Genomic DNA, 11,336 nt, shown 5'->3' with positions numbered 1-11,336 from the left:
GGGCCACAGGGATGTTCTTCAGCCCCCTTATCTTAGACAACTCTCAGGGATAGTTGCTTTTAATCAAAAGATTAATGTTTTTCAGGCCTAGAAAATATTGTGAATTATTTATCGGTAATTTATTCCCTTCATTTTTCTCTGTTCTTTGTGTCTGGAAATCCTGTTATTCAGATGTTAGATAGTCTGGAGTGGCCCTACAATTCATCAATCTTTTCTCTTATCATTTATCTCTTTGTGTTTTTATTTGCTCTGCTTTCTTGGGAATTTCCTCATTTTGTCTTCTAGCCCTTCAATTGAGCTTTTCAAATGTGAACATGTTTTTAATTTCCAAAAGCTCTTTTATGCTTGCTATATGTTTCTATTTTATAACATCCTATTTTTTTATTTTCTAGCTGCACTCTCTTCTCATTTCTTGAGCCTCTTAATGTTTGAAATACATTATCCCTTTTCTATATTGCTTTTGTTGACTACACGCTGCATTTGCTGATATTTTGATTTGGGTGCCTCTCTGCCACTTTAGAGCTTTCCCCAGAAGCAAGACAGTTTTTGGTTGTTCATTCATGTTTAAGAAAGAGATGCTAAAAAATCAATTTGGGTCTCTAAGAAGGTGGGAGGGGCTGTCAACCCAACACTTTCCATCAGAGGATTTACCTGAACAGCTTGATGCTCTCCAGTTTCACCATCTGTAGATCTTTCTTCGTTGATTAGATGCCCTGAGAAGAGACTTTCAAACTCCTGCCTGAAGGCCTAACTGCTAGTGCTCTGGGAGTCAAATAGGAAGATGAAGGGTGGAAGAGGAGTGTCTCAAAACTTGGGATCGATAGTTGTGTGTGTGTTGTGTACGCATGCATGCAAGTGCACTGTACGCAGATAAACTGTTTTAGTCGACCCCACGCACCTCTCCACAATTACCTTATTCAGACTGCTAGAGCAAATACCATAGATAGGATGGCTTAATCTGCAAACATTTATTTCTCGTAATTCTGAAAGCTGGGTAGTCTAAAATCAAGGTGCTGGCAGATCCAGCTCTGGAAAGACCCTCCGCCTTCATTTCCTGCCTGCGCCTTCTCCCTCTTTATGTGCCAGGTCTCAAAAAACATTGATTCACTCATTCCCTTTGTCTAGAAAGTTTGAGCAGGAGAGTAACAAGCAGACTTGCATTTCTGAAAGATGGCCTTTGTTTCAATGTGGAGACTGAAAAGCAGGAGACCTCTGCTCTGGTAAAGTAATGTGGGGCGTGGGCATGAGAATGAGAGGTGACTGGGAAATGCTTTAAAATAATGCTGTCCAGTAGAACTTTCTGCCATGATGGCAGTATTTCACATTGACACTGTCTCATGTGGGAGCTACTTGCTATATGTAGCTTTTGAGCACTTGAAATACAGCTAGCACAACTAAGGAACTGAATTTCTAATTTTTTTCCAATTTGTGTGTGTGCTAGTTGCTCAGTTATGTCCAACTCTTTGCAACACTATGGATTGTAGCCCATCAGGCTCCTCTGTCCATGGAATTCTCCAGGTAAGAATACTGGAGTGGGTTACCATTTCCTTCTCCTGGGAATCATCCAGACCCAGGGATTGAACCCGGGTCTCCTGCATTGCAAATTTTTCCAATTTACTTAACTGAAATAGTCACAGGAGTTTCTTGGAAGTGTAGCTTTAGAAGTAGAACTGTATGTGCATGCTTGCATGAGTGTGTATGCATTTAAAAAACATTTTTAAATACCATTATTAAGGTATAATTGGTAAAAATAAGTAAATTGTATATGTTTAAAGTGTACATTTTGATGTTTTGACATTTGCATCTACCTTGAAACCATGACCATAATAAGAAAGTGTGTGCATCCACCCTCTGAAAATTATACATAAAATTAACACACCTGAAAAACAGATGCTGGGTAAACATGAAAGACACTAGATTGCGTCAGCTGTTTCTTTTTCTGCTTCAAGGATAAAAATGCAGAAAAACAAAACTTCACACCTTTTTTTTTGTCTTTTTGGTGTTTTACAGTTTTTTCCTTTTCAATTTCAACATTATATAAAGATTCTTACAGCTGAGGTAAAAGTTTTAGAAGGGCTGGGAATAAGAATAGATTCAGATATAGAAATGACCTGGGGCCCAGAAAAGTCAGAGGAAGTCTCTGCACCGGGGTCTCACTGTACCTCCAGAAAGAGCTGTCAACCAACTTGAAACATGTTGTGTGTGAAATTCAGACTACTTTCAAAAAATGATGGCTCAGATGGTAAAGAATCTACCTCCAATGTAGAAGACCTGGGCTCAATCCTTGGGTCAGGAAGATCCCCTGGAGAACGGAATGGCAAGCCAATCCAGTATTCTTGCCTGGGAAATCCCATGGACAGAGGAGTTTGGTGGGCTACAGTCCATGGGGTTGCAAAGAGTCAGACACGACTGAGCGACTAACACTCACTCACTCAGGCTTCCACTTGGAAAATCCTATTGTCCTTGGGAATTTCACTTGAGATTAAGATTTTCTCAACAAACTTTCTTGTGGGTTTGTTTCATTGTATAGATCTTTACCGCTTAAATGCTTGCATTACATGGATTTCTGTCAGGAACATTGTTGTGCTAATCCAGGGAGGTAGGCCATTTTCAAGATCTCAGGGAAAAAGAAGGAAAATGGTTCAAAAAAAGTTAATGGGGGAGCATTTAAAATGTATCAATTTGGGATTTCCCTGGCAGTCCAGTGTTAAGACTCTGAGCTGCCAGTGCAGGGGGCCTGGGTTCGATCCATGGTTGGGGAACCAAGGTCCTGCATGCCATCTAGTGGGGCCAAAAAAACCAAAATACCTACCGATCAATATTAAGACATGGTCCTCTCTTGTCTTTGCTCTGAGGCTCACAGAGTGTGTCTGTGGGAGCCCCGAGGCCCCAAGTCTGCAGGGCATCCGCGAGGATACTGTGTACCGCAGAACACTCTCATCTTCTGAATGAGAGTGTTAAAGCAAATTCTTATTACTCCCCAAAACACTAGTCATGTTGATTTAGGAACTGTCCTTAGAGGCTGATATGGGCCACTTTGTTGAATGATAAAAATGAGATAATTCCTTTCATTAAAAAATAAATTTGTGGGAATTTCCTGGCAGTCCAGTGGTTAGGACTTGGAGCTTTCATTGCAGTGCCAGGGTTCAGTTCCTGGTTAGGGAACTAAATCCTGCAAGTCACACAGCACACAAATAAATAAATAAATTGATTTGTGATAAATCCAGGCATTCTACTTAACATTGATCTTTCATTTTCCTTCACCTCATAAACCCCCTCCAGGCCTGGGTAGACTAAGAATGCTTCATGCATGCACCTATTGATTTCATGCATGAAATACTGATGATAATTCTCTCTGTGCCAGGTACTTTTCTAGGAACTGGAGATGCAACATTGAACAACAACAACAAATCCTACTCTCACCCTAGCTGACATGGGTAAGACAGAAAATTAGTAAGAACAGCAGTAAATATACGGTAGGTAAAGATAAGGACTGTAGGGGAAATAAAAGAGAACAGGTGATGGAATTGTCAGAGGAGGGGGAGCTGCTATCATATATAATTTTGTCAAGCAATTCACTGAACAGATCTGATCAGATTTCTGCAGTTAGTGGGGGATTTAGCCATGTGGATATATAAGGAAAAGGCTCCAGGGCAAGCTTTTCTGTGGTGTGTCTGGGATTGGCTACGGCGGAGCAAGCCAGAGATGGGGGAGAAAGAAGAGGGCCAGATGATGTAAGACACAAGAGGTTTTATCACAGAGACCTGGAACCCAGATGAGATCAGAAGTTCTTGGCTGATTGCAGGCAGAGCTGTGATGTTATCTAACATATGTTTTTAATGGACCACTCTGAGGTTGCTGTCATAAGACTAGACTTGACATGGTGTGGGAAGTCCAGTAATGTCCATGTCCTAATCCTTGGAAACTTTGAATATGCCATATTACATGGCAATAGAGAATTCGGGTTGCAAAGACTAACTAAGGCTGTTAGTCAGCTGGGGAGAAATAGGTAGATTATCCTGGATTGTCTGGGTGTGCCCCCATGTGACCACAGGGCTCTTCTTTTAAGTGGAAGAGGGAGACAGGAGAGTCAGAGTCAAGGCTGAGGCGACATCAAAGATGCAACCGTCATTGCTGGCTTTGAAAATGGAAGGGGCTCATGAGTCAAGAAATCCTGGCAACTCAGAAGCTGGAGAGGGCAAGGAGCCTTCCAACACATTTTAGATTTCTCATCTCCAGAAACATGAGATCATTAAATTTGTATTGTGTGAAGCCACTAAACTTGTGCTAATTTGTTACAGCAGCAATAAGACACTAATAAAGATGGGGTGCGAAGCTGGAAGCAAAGACAGTTTAATCACTGGGCACTTACATGTGCCGGACACTGGGTGAAGCACTGATGATACAAAGATAAAACATATAGTTCCTATCATCAAAAAGCACACAGACGAAAAGAGACACATACACAAGCAATTACAGAAGAGAGTAAACACTGCATACAGATGTACATGAAAGCCTCACCCCTGACACAGAGATGTTGTCAGTCCTCTTCTTCTCTTTGGAAATTAGGAAAGGTTTTTTTTGTTTTGTTTTGTTTTTAGTAAAAGTTCTAGATGAATGTTGAGGAAGAAAAGATCTAGACATGCCCAATGGGAGAACAAGCACATGTAAAGTCACAGAGAAATGAAATGGGGTGGAATAGTCCATCACTGATGGAGAAGGCAATGGCACCCCACTCCAGGACTCTTGCCTGGAGAATCCCATGGATGGAGGAGCCTGGTGGGCTGCAGTCAATGGGGTCTCTAAGAGTTGGACACAACTGAGCGGCTTCACTTTCACTTTTCACTTTCATGCATTGGAGAAGGAAATGGCAACCCACTCCAGTGTTCTTGCCTGGAGAATTCCAGGGACAGGGGAGTCTGGGGGGCTGCCGTCTATGGGGTCGCAGGGAGTCGAACACGACTGAAGTGACTTAGCAGCAGCAGCAGTCCAGCACTGTAAGTAGTTTGGAGATGATAAATATGGTGGGGCAGTGGTAAATGAATTGTGAGACATACAGATCATGAAGAGTTTTCCATACTGAGAAATGTAGACAGTGGGATAACTGCAATAATTGCAGGAAATTAATCAGGAAAGATTAATTCTAAGATCATTCCAAGGGCAGTGTGGAGAATATATTGGATAAGGATGAAGGACAGGATTGGAAAAATAAAGGCTTAAAAGAAGAAAGATCCCAGAGTGTAAGATTCAATAGGACTTGATGACTGATTGGATGTGGGTCTTGGAGGAGAGGGGATAGTCTAACATTACTCTAGGATTTTGGTTTGGCTGATATATCAGTTAGGACTAGGTTTGGCTATGAGTAATAAAGACAAAAATAGCAAAGTCTAGAGAAAATTGATGCTTAATTTCTTGTGCATAAGTCCAGAAGTTGGCAATGTAGGATTAGAACAGCTCTTGCTCCCTGAAGCCCTCAGAGACTCAGGTTCCTTCCGGCACAAAATTCAGTATTTCTGGCATGTTACCTCAGCCTTGTGGTCCAGGATGGTAGCTCAAGCTCCAGTCATCACATTCACATTTCCAGCAGCAGAATGGAGGAAGGAATAAAGAAAATAAAGGCAAAGGAAGGACGCTAGCAATATTTTCAAAAGCTACCACATGACACATCAGTTTTCATTTTCCTTTGGCCAAAACTTAGCTACAGAGAGATGGGAAAGTAGCCTTTATTCTGAGTGGCATTAGTCAGCTAGAAATATGGATTGTATTTCTATGGAAGGAGGGGAGAGTAGACAATGGGTGACAACAGCCACTTTGCTCCAGCTGATCTCTGGGGATGCTATCACTGAACCAGATAGAGAGTAAAGAAGGAAGAAATGGAGACCAAGAGAAAGAACTTGGCTTGGGTCATCTTGAGTTTCAAGCATTTTGAGACTATAAAATTGGAGCTGTATAATGGTTGTTAAAGAAAATGGGTCTAAAGACCAGAAGCAAGAAATATGCTAGAGATGAATATTTGGAAATCATTGTGATTTAAGAGTAAAGGTGACTGAGAGGTGTAAGGGAGGTTCAAGAGGGAGAAGACACATGTATACCTATGGCTAATTCATGCTGATATACAGCAGAAACCAGCACAATCGTGTACAGCAATTATCCTCCAATTAAAAATAAATAAATTTTTAAAAAAGAGTAAAGGTGAGTTTATTCAAATAGAGTCTAAAGAATGTCAGAGGAAAAAGGTCAAGAAGACCTTTGGCAATGTCAATATTTATAGGAAACAGAGGAAAAAGGAGTCAGCAAAGGCACAGAGAGGACCACGAAAAAAGTGATTAATCAAAATCCATAGGAAGAGTGAGTTTCAAAAATGTGGAAAGAATCAGCAGTGTGAAAGCTTAGAAAGGATGATGAAAGGAAGATCAGCTAGAGAAGGAACCGCACAAATTCATAATTAGGAGACCATCGTAAAGACTGGCAAGATGGTTTCGGAGCTGTGATGAAAGGAGAAGCTATGCTGCAGAGAGTTAGGAAGCAGATATTTTTTTAAAAGTATAACAACTGTAGACATCTTTCAAAGATGAAAAGTTTAACAAAACAGAAACACCGGGTGATACGAGAAATTTTACATGGACATGTGTAGAAGATGATTTTATTTAACCGGAACTTCCTTTTGAATAAACTAATGGTGAGTGAAGGGGTAGGGGAAGCGGGTGGCTGTTCTGCAACCCCTGGCCTACAGCTCCAGCAAACCAGCCCCCATGCGTACCCACAGGCGCCGAAGGCTAGCGCAATATTCAAAGAGCTCACTTCGGCCTCTAATTTCATTTTATACTTCTTCTCTCTAATTTTATCTCCCTCTACGTCACCAACTCCCAATCCCTCACTAATCTCCCCCACCACAAACACATGACCAAGGCAGGGCCTATGAGAGAACCCCATCCCTCTGACTTTAGTAATTAGAACAGAGATGAACAACTAAGTCAAGATGTGTCATTAGAGTTCCCTTCTCTGGGTTTCAACTTTAAAGAGAAAAAAAAAAAAAAGCAGATCTTGCCTTTTATTTTATACAACTGGAAGGATATGAATCTGGAACAGTCATATTTTTAACATGTGTTTTTACTACATCTCGAAAGCCTATATGTTTGAGGAAAGACTTATATGATGTAGAAGGGAAATGGGGGGGAATGTAGGAAGGAGAGGGTACCTGACGTTACTTAGTGCTCATGTTCAAGGAGCTAACCTGACTCCTGGTTTATACAGCTCTTCCTCTCCGAGAACCACCTTGAGTCTTGTCAATAATTTCTCCTTTTTGGTTAGGCTAAGTTCAGGAGTGATTTCTCTGACTTAACTGAATACACAAAAGGACTTTTATGGTCCCCCAATTCCCACCACCCCAGCAAGCTATACTCACGTGGGAATAGATGTAATAATCATGGAGGTCTGGGCAGCTGGGCATTCAAAACAAATACAAATGGCTTCACTATGGTCAAGAGCCCCAGACAAATGAGCCAGACAGTACCCACACAGTACTGCTTTGGAGGAATGAAGGCAACACCTTCTGAAGGTCAAAGATTCAGGTGTTTGGGAAGACAGAGAAGATTGAGATATAGAAGTTTAGGAAGATAAAGAAGTATACAAAGATATAGACAGGTGTTTGGGAAGAATTACGAGCAAGGAGAAAATACGACCAGTGTTCTACTTAAATTAAGAAAACTAAAAGTGAGTTGGTTGAGGACAACTGAATGAATTGCCTTACCACATGAAATAATTCACTGGGGCTTTAGAAACTGCTTTGGAGAAATACAGATGGTTGAGATGACTCAGTGACAGAACTTCTCTTGTAGTACAGTGGCTAAGACTGTGCTCCCGGTGCCAGGGAACCCAGGTTCGATCCTTGGTCAGGGAGCCAGATCCCACATGCTGCAACTAAGACCTAAGACAGTCAAATAAATATTTTTTAAAAAATAAGTATCAACCAGTTGCAATAAACCTTATGTAGATCCTGATTCTAAGAATTAAGAAAAAAGAAAGAAAGAAAGAAATGACTCAATGACGTAAACTAGAATACCAAACTGTTTGGCAATGTAATTACCATCAAACATTAACAGTTCGTTTCACTTAAGTATTTTGGGAGACTTATTAGGGACTCAGAGAGTAAAGCGTCTGCCTGCAATGCGGGAGACCCAGGTTCAATCTCTGGGTCGGGAAGATCCCCCGGAGAAGGAAATGGTCACCCACTCCGGTACTCTTGCTTGGAAAATCCCATGGATGGAGGAGCCTGTAGGCTACAGTCTATGGGGTCACAGAGTCGGACATGACTGAGCGACTTCACGTTCACTTTAGGAACTCAGAGAGAAGAATACAAAAGAAATAGGAGGCAAAGCTCTGACCTCAAATGCTCCAGTGCTATGGAGAGGACAAGGCTTGACATACATGAAACACAAGGGTTTAAAAGGACATAATCACGGGCAGAATATATGCTATTTTACCTCAAAGTTTCAGTGACATAGAAGCAGCTGAAGCCTTCTGCATCTCCACTTATGAGGATTCCATTTCCTAAACTGGATCAGACTAGATGGGAAAATGTAAAACCTTAGTATTACCAACACTTTTTTGCCCACTGAAAACGCAATATATCTAAACCAGCAACAATCAGAATAAAATTAATTTTGGCCGGTTGATAAGCACTGCTGCTGCTGCTAAGTCGCTTCAGTCGTGTCCGACTCTGTGCAACCCCAGAGTCCACCAGGCTCCCCCATCCCTGATAAGCACTAGAGGGCTCTAAAATGACTTCCCTGGTGGCTCAGATGGTAAAGCGTCTGCCTATAATGCAGGAGACCTGGGTTCAATCCCTGACTTGGGAAGATCTCCTGGAGAAGGAAACGGCAACCCACTCCAGTATTGTTGCCTGGAAAATCCCATGGACAGAGAAGCCTGGTAGGCTACAGTCCATGGGGTCGCAAAGAGTCAGACACAACTTCACTTTCACTTTCAGAGGGCTTTAAACATCATCATATTCCCCCTTGGCATTCTGATATGAAATCGAAAACTGAGACTGTCCTAGGATATTGAACTACCTTTTACCCACACAGCATGGACTTGAAGTCATGTGGATAAAAATGACAGCAAATAGAGCAAAAGGAGAATAAATATTAAACTATTACAACTTTGTGTGTGTGCTAAGTCACTTCAGTCACATCCCACTCTTTGCGACCCTGTGGACCATAGCCCACCAGGCTCCTCTGCCTGTGGGATTCTCAATGCAAGAATCCTGGAGTGGGACACCATTTCCTCCTCCAGGGGATTTTCCCGATCCAGGGATTGAACCCGAGTCTCTTACATCTCCTGAAAATTGGCAGGTGGCTTCTTTTCCACTAGCACCACCTGGGAAACACAACTTTGTGTTCTATTGAAGAAAAAAAAATAATGTTAGAGATGTTTGCTTTAAACTTCATAAATAGCACTTCCATACACTTTTAATTCTTCATATAATAGTTAGAAGCTAAAAGTGAAAGTAAAATTAGGATAACATAAATAATTTTTTAACAAGGTAAACTCAACCACAGTTGAATGCTTGAATGGAAAAAGGTTCCATTAAATGATTCAGGGGCTATTTTTATTATCCACATGTCTTTAGGGAAGGAGGAAGCTGTTTAACCACACAATTGCTCGTATTTTACTGCAATGCAAATTTCAGTTCTCTGCATCTTTATACAGTTGCATATTTTTTAAAATATAGAGCTTTAACAGAAAAAAAAAAGCAGTCCAGAAAAAAGAAAATACAATCCAGAAATATTTTATATGTCAGAGCTTACTTTCACACACATGGAATGAAAAAATTTAATTGAAATACATCAAAACTTGCTCATTATCTTATATATCCATCCACATTTTGGATGTTTCATATTTTCCCGGGCATCAACATGGGTTCCAAGGAAAACTTCACTGGGTTACACTTTGTCTACACAGATAAAAGGAGGAGAATTGCACTCTTCTAAATTGGTGATGGCTTTTCACTCCAATTCAAGATTAAAGAAGTTTAAGTTCTTGCAATTATAGCTCTCTAGACCACTTCAATGATTCTTCACAGACTTACCTTCGCTAGAAATTGTACAACTGAAGAGATGAAAAAACAATGACATCCCCTTTAATTAGAGCTTTGCTAGATCCATTCTCTGTATATTATAGACATCCTTCAACTGGATTCTAATACATTTAAGGCATCTGAGGAAAAAAAGGTGAACAGATCTCATAACAGCTTTAAGTATGCCTCTCATTAGCTACTATTTTCATGGGGCCACAGAACTTCCTGTGGTTAATGGTTAACTCCATCTGGTGGCCTGCAGGACAGGTGGCAAATGCAGACTCATTAGGCTCAGAGGAGACTTGAGAGGCCACCTTAATTCATTTCTCTGCCTTGAGGCAGAAGAGGAGAAATATGAGATGCTATCAAATTTTTGAAGACTCTCAAGAAAGTAGATTCTAGGACATAAAAACAATAACTCCCAAAAACGTCAGCATCTAGCAACCTGCATCATCAACTCTCATTGTCACTGTCAAGATATTTTAAATCTGTGAGCCTTGGAAAATAGAGGCACGACACAACTAATCTCTGGATGTCAACATGTTTACCAGTTGTGACTCCCCAGAAAATACACGTAACTTATATCTGCACAGTAAAAGGAAAAAAAAAAAAAAGAAGAGCTCAAAGCCCTCATCATTTCTGAAGGGGTTCTAAGCCAGAATGATTTCCATTCTCTCGAAAATGAAATATTGATTTGGAGAGTAAAACTACCGGTCCCATTTCTATTTACCAGAACTAGTCAAGATTCGAGATTTTCAAATGTTATTGTTCTCTTTGTTTCTTCTCTTTGAAATTTGTTTCTACACTGGAAACATGAAAGTGAACATGTGCTTAAGGACTTAAAAAGAAACACACCCTTTAAATGTTAATCATGTTTATAATTATTTAGCACCTGCTCAAATAAAGACAAGAATAGCTCCAAACAAAAAGTGTTGCTTATTTTCATTGATCTTAGGATCCTGGAGAAGAAGGTGGGATTTTAGAGGGGAGAAAAATAATTCCCTGAGAGTTTGACAAGGAGAAACTATGAAAAACCCTGGCAGTTGCAAATCAAAACTATCCCAAGCCAATGACCATATTCTTTTTCTTTGATCACATCAAATCTCAATTCATGTTACAAATTACATCATGCCATGGAATTTGTTTCTCTATCAATCCCAATCCACACCTGAGAGCCTTTGGTGACATCATGTTCTCAACCAGATGTGCCTTGAAGAATAATTTAAGGAAACAGAATGTAAGATGATTGCAGACCTGC

At 40.6% G+C, this 11,336-nt stretch overlaps 1 non-coding gene across 1 annotated transcript; it reads left to right on the top strand.

Moving 5' to 3' along the window:
• Positions 1 to 8,786: 8,786 nt before the first annotated feature.
• Positions 8,787 to 8,858, top strand: TRNAY-AUA. Its single transcript has one exon. It is a non-coding gene; the product is annotated as a tRNA-Tyr (tRNA).
• Positions 8,859 to 11,336: the final 2,478 nt, after the last annotated feature.

Source organism: Bubalus bubalis, chromosome 10 (genome assembly GCF_019923935.1).
Source record: "Bubalus bubalis isolate 160015118507 breed Murrah chromosome 10, NDDB_SH_1, whole genome shotgun sequence".
Taxonomy (NCBI): Eukaryota; Metazoa; Chordata; class Mammalia; order Artiodactyla; family Bovidae; genus Bubalus; species Bubalus bubalis.
The sequence above is the reverse complement of the archived record's forward strand: the minus strand, read 5'-3'. Positions and strand labels throughout refer to the sequence as shown.